Source organism: Callithrix jacchus, chromosome 8 (genome assembly GCF_049354715.1).
Source record: "Callithrix jacchus isolate 240 chromosome 8, calJac240_pri, whole genome shotgun sequence".
In the NCBI taxonomy this organism is placed as follows: domain Eukaryota; kingdom Metazoa; phylum Chordata; class Mammalia; order Primates; family Cebidae; genus Callithrix; species Callithrix jacchus.
In genome coordinates, this window is record NC_133509.1 from 23,577,996 (window position 1) to 23,589,418 (window position 11,423).

The window sequence follows — 11,423 nt, forward strand, 5'->3', positions numbered from 1 at the left end:
ACCTCATCTTTCCTGTTCTTAGCAAAAGCATTAGTCTGCAGCAACCTCATCTCTCAAGAGTCATAAGTGGAAATCACAGCTTGGGCTCTGAATCAAAACTCTACCGCTATTAGTTAAGTGATTTGGCAAGTTATTTAACCTAGAGTATTTAAACATTTGGAGTTTCAATTTTCTTTTATGTAAAATGGACATAACAGTATCTAATGAGGTTACTGTGAGGATGTGAAGATTAAAGGAGACATATTTATAAAATGTCTGATAACAGAAACATTCTAACTGAGGGTTTGCTATGTGCCAAATACTTTATATAGATTTAATAATTTAATGTAGACATAGTTCTCTTCCATTTCCTTTTCGAGATCACATATTAGTAAGTGATGAAGCTAAGATTTGACTTTGAACACTAGTTTTCAATAGTGTTGAGTATTTTCTTGAGTATTGTTCCTGACACCAGTAAGTGGTCAATAAATGTAAATTATTATTATATAGAAAATTAAAATGCTTCAGAAATAGACACCAATCACATTAGTTTTTTGACTTCGTTTTCTGATGATTTATGGTTTTCCTTTTCATTTTTGCAAAAACATTCTTACATCCTTTCAATGTATTCTTAAAGACGAATGAATGTCTTACAGCCCACTGAGTAGATAGGCAATAATTTGCTTAAGCATTATAATACTGTTGAATATTTAGAAGGTTTTAATTTTTTTGACAGTATAGATATCAGTGCTATTAACATTTTTTGCCTTTAACTATTTTTCTTATTTAAAATATTTCCTCAGAATAAAGTCTATATGTGGAATTAGTGGCTCAAGAGTATAAACATTTTATTATTTGTTCATATAACTGCTAGTATTATTAAGCCAAAAAGTTATGGTAACTATCATGTCACAAGCAACAAAAATGAAGTTTTGTGTCAAGAGAATAGGAATTAAAGCTATGGAGCATAGGAATGAAGGACATGTGGATGGGGAGAAAAAAGGAGACATGAATTTTGAGGCTGGAAAAGAAAAAATAGAGTGCTAGATACCATTTCTTTTGAAGCAGGCAGGCACCTGTAATCCCAGCTACTCACTCAGGAAGCTAAGGCAGGAGAATTGCGTGAGCCTGCTAGCACCACTGCACTTCAGCCTGGGAGACAGAGCAAGACTCTGAATCAAGAACAAAACAAACTCATAATAAATTATTATTATTTGGTTTAACAGAGATGGGGTCTTGCTATGTTGCCTAGGTTAGTCTCAAACTCCTGGCCTGAAGCAATCCTCCTGTCTCAGCCTCCCTAAACGTTGAGATTATAGATGTGAGCCACTGTGTCTGGCCAACATATTAAATTATTTAAAAATTATACATATAAATTACAAAACAACCACACAGATTAAAGGCCTATGTTCTAGAGGTCCCCCCATTCCTTTTTTTTTTGACAGAGTCTTGCTCTGTCACCCAGGTTGGAGTGTAGTGGCTCAATAACAGCTCACAGCCTTGGACTCCTAGCCTTAAGCGATCCTCTGGCCTTAGCCTGCTGAGTAACTGTGACCACATGTATGTACTACCACGCCTGGCTATTTTTTACTTTTTGTAGAGATAACATCTCACTATTTTGCCCAAGCTGGTATCAAACTCCTGGGCTAAGGTAATCCTTTTGCCTTGGTTTCCCAAAATGTTGGGATTATAGGAGCCACTGCACCGGCCTAGAGTCCACTTATTTGGTGTGTAATCTTGGGCCTTGAATTGATTTACCTATAAATTGGGATTAAATTTTATAATATCTGACTAAAGCCAGAACTGGAACATGGCATCTCTTGTTTTATATTCCTGATACTAAATTTGTTTTGTGAGTATACCATACTTGAGTAAAAATAAGGGAATCTCTCCCCTTTTGATGCTATGCTTTGAATATCTTACATGCTCTGCTTTGAATATCTTATCTTGTCGTGAATATCCTGTTATGAATCTTATGTCAGACTTTAAGTTACTACTTTAAAAGGTTACTTTGTGGGATTCTCTGAAGGCCAAGCCATTTGCTGCTCTTTCTACAATCACATAAATCTTACTGTGTATACCCAGAGGCAGTTGCTTTGCTACCACTGCCTTCCTCCTTCTTTGTTACCATCACAGATTTTGGGGTAGTATGTACCTGATCATCAGGGAGAACACAGAAGGCCTTGAAAATGTGGGTTTAACTATACCAAGATTTTTCACTCTTTATGTACTGTAGCCTCCCCAGTAAAAACAAAACAAAACAATAAATTATATATCTGCTAAATGCTTCATTACGTACACAGGTAAGTCAGTGCTTGATTGTCCAAGTTCCAGTTCAGATTTATTTTCCAATTTCCATTATCTTCCAGTAAATTTTAGTGGTGACACTGAGGGATCATGGAGTATGAGAATAATCACTGGCCTGAGAGGATCTGCATTCAAATCCTGCCTCCACCACTTACTGGTTAAGTGAGTTTTGGCTAAGTGACCTAATATCTCTAAACCTCATTTTTCTCATATGGACAAATGCCAAATTATTAGAATTAAGATAATATGTAGCGCCTAGTATAATACTAAAAACAATGTTTGTTAAGTGGGAATTGGAATTATGACTCAGTGTACTCTAAATGTGAATATTATTTAGAAAATAAGGAGAGCAGCACTGAATAAAAGTATTTTTTGAGCTGAGTAAAATTAGAGAATTTTGATTTCTAGGGTCCTCAAAAATCCATATCCTTCAAAGAAGCCATATGGGAACACATATAAGGGGCCTGAATTCCTTCATATTCCAACAGATGCAGGTTCCATGGTATGCAAACGCAAAGAGAAGAATAATTTTATGCCTGTTCAATTAGCCAAAAAATTTTGCTGGTAAAATTGTGGTGAAAACAACATCCTTATACATTACTAGTATCATCAAAAATCAGTACAATCTTTTAGGGAAACATAGGTATCATATCTAGAACTATAAAATACCCATGCTCATATAATCATTAATCACACTCATAAGATTTTATCTTCAGAAAAAAAGTCAAATAAGGAAAATAGCTATAGTTTTATTTAATAGTGCCTGGCACATAAAAGGCACTCAAATATTTCTTCAAATGAATACCTTTAGTTGTACTGACTTCTTCAAATCATTGCCCTTGGTTCCTTCTCATTAAGATTTATCTATTTTCATTATCTGGGGAGAGCTTTAGAATCAAATTCTAACATCTTTGTATAGTCTCTGTTCTCCCATCTTTCCCAGTAACTTTGTTTTGATTGCTACTAGATTCCTTACCTTAGAATACTTCCACTCTCTAAACTCACCTGACCATAACACAGAAACCAAGAAGACCGTATACCACATCCTTGACCTAATCAAGAAGAAATCTGAAGCTTCTTTGAAGGTCATAAGATGCCTTTCTCCTTTGTTAATAACTTTGTAGTCTAAGCATTTATCTCAACCCCTTGTATATTAAGACAAAAAGCCAGAAGCTATCCTCATACCCATCCTCACCTGATCCTTAACATACCTTTAGCCCTGTACCTAGCTGCTTATATTTCTCTCTAGGATCTGAGAAAGAATAATCACTTCCTTGCTTTCATACCTCTTGCCTCTTTCTTTTGGCCCCATTCAAAATTCTCTATTCTTCAAGTCTAAGTATCTCTCTCTTTCTGTTTAGATATAAGTCACATACTATGAAACTGACCCCTTTAGTGTACAATTTAGTTGACCCTTGATCAACATGAGTTGAACTGCCTGAGTCCACTTATATGCTGATTTTCTTTGGCCTCCGCCACCTGAGTCAGTAAGACCAACCTTTCCTCTTCCTCCTTCTCAGCCTACTCAATGTAAAGACAACAAGGATGAATCTCCACCTCTACTTAATGAACAAAAAATAGTAAACATATTTTTTCTTTCTTATGATTTTCTTAGTAACATTTTTTCTCTAGTTTATTTTATTATAAAAATATAGTACATGGTACGTGTAACATACAAAACAAGCGTTAATCAACTATTTATGCTATTGGTAAGGCTTCCTTCCACTCAACAGTAGGCTATTTAAGTAGCTATTTTTTTGAGGGAGTCAAAAGTTATACACATGGATTTTCGATAACACAGGGGTTAGTACCACTAACCCCCTCATTGTTCAGGTGTCAACTGTATATTAGTATATAAGATATTTTAGTCTATAAGGTTATGCAGCCACCACCACTAATTCCAGCACATTTTTATCCCTTCCAAAGCAGTCATTCCCATTCCCATCTACTAATGTACTTTGTCTCTACTAGTTTTTCCTAATCTAGACATCTCAAATGAGTGGAATCACACAAATGTCACCTTTTGCATGTGGCTTCTTTCACTTCAATATTTTAAGGTATTGCTAGTTTCTTTCTGTTGCTGAATAACATTCCATTGTATGGCTATATCACATTTTGTTTAGTCATCCAATAATTAGTGGACATTTGAGTTTGCCTTTTACAAATAAGGCTGCTACAAATATTTGTGTGCAAGTTTTTGTGTGAACATGTTTTCAGTTCTCTTGGGTACATATCTAGGAGTGGAAATACAAGTTAAGTGTCCAAATACTTGATATCAAAATCTATTTGGTTTCTGCGTTCAGGTAGTAGAGGATATCTCTCACAATGCAAACAACTCTATACTAAGCTCTCCATGCCATCCCTACTCAAACACCTACCATCTTCAAAGTCTGCAGATATCAGTAATAATTTACTTTTTTTCCAATTAAATTCAGGAGCAGAGTTCTCAGTTCTCATAGCTCCAATTACATAATGGGTGCTTAATATATGCTTATCTGACACCCTAAGAAGCTCCCAAATGAGAGAATGATGACTTAACAATTCGCTCTTTCATTTTATACATATTTGAGTGTCTAATGTATGGTAGCCATTGTGCTGATGCTGGGCGTAATCATGGACAGAAGTTATTGATTAGTTTCATCATACTCCAAGAGCCAGCTTACCTCCACAAATATTTACTGAATACCTGTGATGTGAATGGTCCTGTGCCAGGTATGACTGCACAGACAGGAATAAGATAGAATCTGCAGCCGTTTATGGGAAGACATAAACGCTACATACAACAATAATGACAGTACAAACAAACAAGAGGAGCACGGGAGGGTAAATGCTGTAAGAGAGGTATAATGCCCTGGAAAGTTAATGGACTGAACATGCATAGTTTGGGAGAGAGTAAAAGAGGAGGAATATCAGAAAATACTTCTTAAAGGTGGTACTTGAGAAATGACCTGAAAGAAGGTGGCATATTGATAGATGGAATTCCTAGGAAAAAAAAAGTGTTTCAGGAAGAGGACAGCATGAGCAAAGATACTAACGCTGGGTACAGCGTGTGTATGTGTGTATAAAATTTTAAAAAATATATAAATATAAATATATATATATATATATATATTTTTTTTTCCCCTGAGGCTATCCTGTTTGGATATATAGATGGGTAACAAGGGGTATAATTATGGTGTGAAAGGTCTTCATTGTTGGGCATAGTATTTAAATAGGTTTAGGAGAATGAGTTGAAAGTCTGCCTGTAACAATTTAAATTACCTTGGTGATTTGTGGCAAGATTAAGATTCCTTAATCTTTTCTTGAAACTTTTCTATTTTGTATATCTTCTAATCATGGAAATTAGTGATTTCTCCTTCCTACAAGGAAAACGAAAAGGAAAAAAAAATTAAATCTTGACAACTATGTGAGCATGCTGACACGGGGACAAGGCTGAGGCTCAATCAGTCTACCACTGCATTCCGTACTGTGGGGGAAAATGTAAAGCTTAAACAGACATGTGGGCAAATCACAATAGCCAGAATAGCAGAAGCAACACTGGGAAAAAGATAATTGCATTAATGAAGCTTCTAGCACCAGGCATTGGACCAGGAGATTTACATGTAATATTCTGGTTCCACCAAACCACCCATTTGGATTTAGGAAAACCGAGGCTCCGAGGTCAAATAAATTGCTCATGGTTACCAAGCTAGTAAGCTCAGCTGGTAAAATGTAGAGACCAGTGTTGAATTTGGGCCTATCTGATCCTATATTTTCCCTATTGTTCACTCTTATTTGTTTTCACAATACAAAGGAAGCTAGAGTGGTAGGATCATGATACCTATTTCAATGAAAGGGGTTGAATATTTAACACAGGGGCTTCTATGGTCTGGAGAAAAATTAGTCTGACAATTCAAATCTGAGTTTAGAATGCCTTAAAGATTAAGACCAGGAGAGATCAAGTTTAGGGCTGCTTCTTTACCCAGTTTGAACAAGGATCATAACATAGATCTTATTTAGGAATACCAAAAGAGCAAAATTCCAGTTTTAATTTGTAAGCTAAAGAGTAAGCTAGAGAATCTCAACATTTGGCTGTATTTACTGTATTCAAAGTCCTGAGAACAGTGACTGGCACACAGTACTCTAAACATTTTGCTGTACTGTACTCTAAACTTTTGCTGAAATAATGAAAAGTCACATCAGGGGTATTCTCATTTGAATACCCTTGAATATTTCAGAGCTTCATTGCTTTGAAATGAAGACAGCAGAGCAATGAAGCTGAAACACCATTCAAGTTCTTAAGTTACTTCCTTTAATCCTCAACCCCATGGCAAAAACAACAGCAACAACAAAAACAAACCACCACCAAAACAACAAACAAAAAGCAATAGTTGCAAAACATTAGCCTAATTTTACAAAGAAAAGCAGATGAAAGAATGAAAAGACACTTCTGTATTATGTAGAACATCTCTATGAACAATCGAATTTCAGTCAGATGGAATCCAGAAGTGTGACCTGTGGTTTTAATATTTCAAGCTGCTGTGAGCAGTGTATCCAATTACTGTCTTTGAAAAAGCAAATGATTATATAATCCAAGTGCTTGAAAAAAATTTGACAATTTCTTTATTATACAGATGGCAAGTAACGGAATGAAATCTCAAATTCACTCACTTGAAGTAACAAACAGTATATGTACAAAAATCTTAATTTTAAAAAGTTTGATACTATATTTCTATTAAACATGCAAAGAAAATTGTACAAAGGGCATTAAGGAAAAAAAGCAAAAACAAAAACAAAAACCTTGGAGGACAGCAAGTCTTTCCAAAGAAACACTTAAAAAAAAAAACAAAAAAAAACAGACTTTATGTACTTGCCCTGTCTATTTTTCACAAGCTTTTCTAATATTTCTTCTTTGATGGAACCAATGAATAACTGCCACTTATCATGAAATACCTTCTTTGAGATATGTACTTTATATATTGCTTTCTTTTAAACAGTTCTTCAAGCTGCTAAAGGCTTTCAGCTGCAGCAATTTTTCTTATTTCTATTATACTGTATTTCTTCCATGGAATATCATAAAGACCAATTTAATAAACACAGTTTCCAAAAGGTAATATTACTCTATCTCAATCAATACTTTAACATGATAGTCTATTTTTTTCATTTAGTTCTACAATCTTTCCATACTTCAATAATTCTTGACACTATAGTTTCATTTGTCAGGGTGACCATATTATATTTTCTTCTATATTATATTAATATAGAAGATAGTGAACACTTTTTCTTTTTTCTTTTTTTTTTGAGATGGAGTCTAGCTCTGTTGCCCAGGCTGGAGTGCAGTGGCACCATCTTGGCTCACTGCAACCTGCGCCTCTCAGATTCAAGTAATTCTGTCTCAGCCTCCCAAGCGGCTGGGATTACAGGTGCATGCCCCCATGCCTGGCTAATTTTTTTGTATTCTAGTTGAGACAGGGTTTCACTGTGTTGCCCAGGCTGTTCTCGAACTCCTGAGCTCAGGCAATCAGCCTGCCTTGGCCTCCCAAAGTGCTGGGATTACAGGCATGAGCCATCATGCCGTGCCTGGCCCAATTTTTCTTTAATCAATTAATACTTACTTGGGGCAGTCTACATGTGCCTAACCTATTAATAACTACATGGACAATGTTTTGTCTTGCTTTTTCAGTCAACTACTGCAGCAATTGCGTGGTCTTCCAAAATATAAATCATACTTGATTTTAAGATCTCAGACTTATTTTAAAGAGTGACCACAGAAGGTTAAAACTTGTGTTTTATTCTTTATTCTTTACTATAATATTTGGTTTAAAACACATTTTCTAATGAACTCTAAACCAAACAGCTTTTTAAAAGAACTATTATAGAATTAAAATAATTGCAGATTCTGAGGCTAGATTAAGTACAATCTCAAAAGAAATAGTACACAGGTCTTATTATTTCAAAAATTCTCGAAAGACGATACAGTTCTAGGTTCACTGATATATATCCTAAAATTACTAACATTCAAATTTGACAAAGTAAGCTTCAAATTGATTCCTTCAGTACACAGACACACGCCCCCCAAAGTATTGACAATAGAAGCCAAGGAATCAAAATTATTGAGTGTTTATTACCACCTCACATATAGTTTCTTATTTTTAAAAAATGAGATATTGAAAGCTTTTGTGAGCCAACTTTCTCCTCTTTAGAATCTGAGTTGAGTCTCATGACCCTTGCGCCATACTTTAAAACCACAAAGAACAGATACTGGGCAGGGTGAGGTGGATCACGCCTGTAATCTCAGCACTATGGGAGGCCTAGGTAGGCGGGCCACCTAAGGTCCAGAGTTAGAGACCGACCTGACCAACATGGAGAAACCCTGTCTCTATTAAAACTTCAAAATTAGCCGGGCATGGTGGCGCATGCCTGTAATCCCAGCTACTCGGGAGGCTGAGGCAGGAGAATCACTCCAATCCAGGAGGCGGAGGTTGCGGTAAGCCAAGATAACCCCATTGCACTCCAGCCTGGGAAACAAAAGCGAAACTCTGTCTCCAAAAAAAGGAAAAAGAACAGATACCATTTAAACATCAGTGATGAATTAAATTACAAAGGAGGAAAATGTAATATAATACAACTTTCAAGCCTGTAATCCCAGCACTTTGGGAGGCCGAGGCGGGTGGATCGCAAGGTCAAGAGATCGACACCATCCCGTCTCTACTAAAAATACAAAAAGTTAGCTGGGCATGGTTGCGCGTGCCTGTAATCCCAGCTACTCAGGAGGCTGAGGCGGGAGAATTGCCTGAACCCAGGAGGCGGAGGTTGCGGTGAGCCGAGATTGCGCCATTGCACTCCAGCCTGGGTAACGAGCGAAACTCTGTCTCAAAATAATAATAATAATAATAATAATAATAATAACAACAAATACAACTTTCACAAGCATTACGTGTAAACTACATATAAGAATGTTTAGGCCGCGGTAACTCAGACCTGTAATCCCAGCACTTTGGGAGGTTGAGGCGGGCAGATCACCTGAGGTCAGAAGTTCAAGACCAGCCTGGCCAACGTGGTTAAATGCCGTCTCTACTAAAAATACAAAAAAATTAGCAGCGAGTGGTGGTGGGAGGCTGGGCAGGAAAAATACTTGAATCCGGGAGGCGGGGGTTGCGGTGAGCTGGCACTCCAACCTGGGTAACAAGAGGAAAACTGTCTCAAAAAAAAAAAAAAAAAAGAAAAGAAAAGAAAAAAGAAAGAAAGAATTTTTTAAGGCCGAGGAAGGTGTTCTCAGGCACCGGGCAAATCAACAGGCTACAGCCCCAAATCAGCAGGCCCAAGAGTATAAGATGTCAATTTTATCAGTTAAGGTAACATCAAATTTGAGTACTACAGTGTGATACTTTCATTCTGCTAATGAAAATGCCCCAGATTTTATGTAAAATATTCAGTCCCCTAAATAATAAGTTATCTCCTTAAAAAAAAAGAGGAGCTAGATTTCCTGTTGCATGTCAAGGCAGAGGGCACCACACTTCACCCAGCCAAGGCTGGACTTGAGTACGGTGTAAAATTGGCAATTCATCAGTCACACAACAAGATAGGTCATCTTGCAGAGGTAAGTAGAGAATTCTAACCGGGGCTTTTGAATTCTTTGAAGAAAGCACTGAGACAGTTTTGCTCAGGAGGAAATGTTTCGTCTTCCACGTAGAAACAAACTCATAAATTCTGACTGCAGGTTGGTGCTCACCACAACGTGGAATAACCTAACTTTTCACATAAAACACAACCCCAAAGCTGCAAGATACGGTCTCCGCGAATGGCACCAAGCACCGCCTTTTCAAGCCCTCACCAGCACTGAAAGTGGGTTGGACACCCCCAAACCATTACCACCCCCCCACAGGAAGTGAGGGTGTCCCCCTCCCCCAGGACGGCCCTCCTCCCCTCCCCCAACCGGAAGTTGAGGCGCCCCCATTCAGCCGGCCTTCAACCAAGACAAACTAATACCACCATCAAAAGAGGGGTGCTCGTCAAGGGGTGAAGGGCATCTCCACTGGGGCCACCCCCAAGCTCGCCTTGCTTACTGACCTGCTGACGACAGGGGCAGGAAGGGGCCTGGGGCCTAAAGAAAGTCCCTCGCACAGAGGACAATTCCCTCAGCCCCTCTCAATCGCCTTCACTCCACGCACTCGTCATCTCACAGCTGGACAAAAATTCTTCCGCAGCACTTTATTTTGGTGTCCTTTCCTTCTCTTTACCTAATCGTTTAACCACCTTCTCACAGGTAACTCCTCTTGCCGCATAACATTTACAAGTGCTCCGGTGAGGAGAAAAATGAAATATTATCCACGGTACCTTCAGAAAAATGGAGGGATTATTTTGCCCCAATGCGGCGAAGGACTACGTGGTTACGCAAGGTGAGCCTTATTTTCGTGGAGGTTTCTGGGAGATGTAGTTTTTTTTTAATTGCGAAGGCCCGCAGAAAGTAGAGGGACTGAAATTGGTCATGACTATATACTAGCGTCTTCGAAAACATATTCTGTATTCGATTACGGCTGACCTAGCGGGCTCTAACGCCCATATGGGCCCAGACTTCCCTGCTCTTTTTCTCTGACGCTTAATCGAACCCAAATTTTCCCTCACGCGGGCTCAAGGTCTCGGCAGCCCGCCCCTTGCCTTGGCCCCGCCCTCCGCAGCCAATCAGGCACCCTTTAGGTGTCGTCCTCGGAGGCTGGACCAGAGAGGAGGGGCCTAGCGGCGACTCCTCCCGCTGGGCTGAGGGAGGCCTGGGAGACGGCAGGGGTCCGTGCGCGCGCGCGTGCTCACGGCTCTAGCAGCGCGGCGGGCGAGCGAGCGAGGGCGCGCGCTGAGGGGTGGCGCGCGGGGCCGGGAGGAGGCGGGCAGGCTGGTGGGCTGGGCGGGCGGCGAGCGGCCGGGAGCGCGCGGTGGACTCGGCCGCGGCGAGTAGTTAGTTAGTTGTTGTTAGTGTCAGTTGCTCGGCGGCGGCGGCGGCGGCGGCGGCGGCGGCCGTGGTTACCAGGAAGGGGACGGGACCGACGGCGATGGTGGTCCCCGCGGCGGCGTGTGCGCCCCTCAGGTAACAGCGGCCCGGCTGCCCCAGTACCCTGGGTTCCGTTCTCCTCACGCGCCGGCGGTGGGACCAGGGTTGCCGCGGG

At 39.6% G+C, this 11,423-nt stretch overlaps 2 protein-coding genes across 35 annotated transcripts in view; one reads left to right on the plus strand and one right to left on the minus strand.

Moving 5' to 3' along the window:
- The window catches only part of HMG20A (high mobility group 20A), an 82,187-nt gene extending 71,549 nt beyond the window's left edge, over nucleotides 1–10,638 (minus strand). The window contains exons 1-2 of one of the 2 annotated variants that reach the window (XM_008990147.5): nucleotides 10,336–10,638; nucleotides 5,548–5,645 (exon numbers count right to left, since the gene is read on the minus strand). The gene's annotated coding sequence lies outside the window, so the exon portion shown is untranslated. The remainder of the gene's footprint in view (nucleotides 1–5,547; nucleotides 5,646–10,335) is intronic. The other variant, XM_008990146.5, reaches the window with a different exon arrangement.
- PEAK1 (pseudopodium enriched atypical kinase 1) overlaps nucleotides 10,225–11,423 on the plus strand; it is a 308,653-nt gene continuing 307,454 nt past the window's right edge. For 27 of the 33 annotated variants that reach the window (XM_078333887.1, XM_078333912.1, XM_078333888.1 and 24 more), the window contains exon 1: nucleotides 11,210–11,344. The gene's annotated coding sequence lies outside the window, so the exon portion shown is untranslated. Of the gene's footprint in view, nucleotides 10,665–11,209; nucleotides 11,345–11,423 lie in introns of those variants that run through there. The other 6 variants (XM_078333897.1, XM_078333903.1, XM_078333895.1 and 3 more) reach the window with 1 other exon arrangement.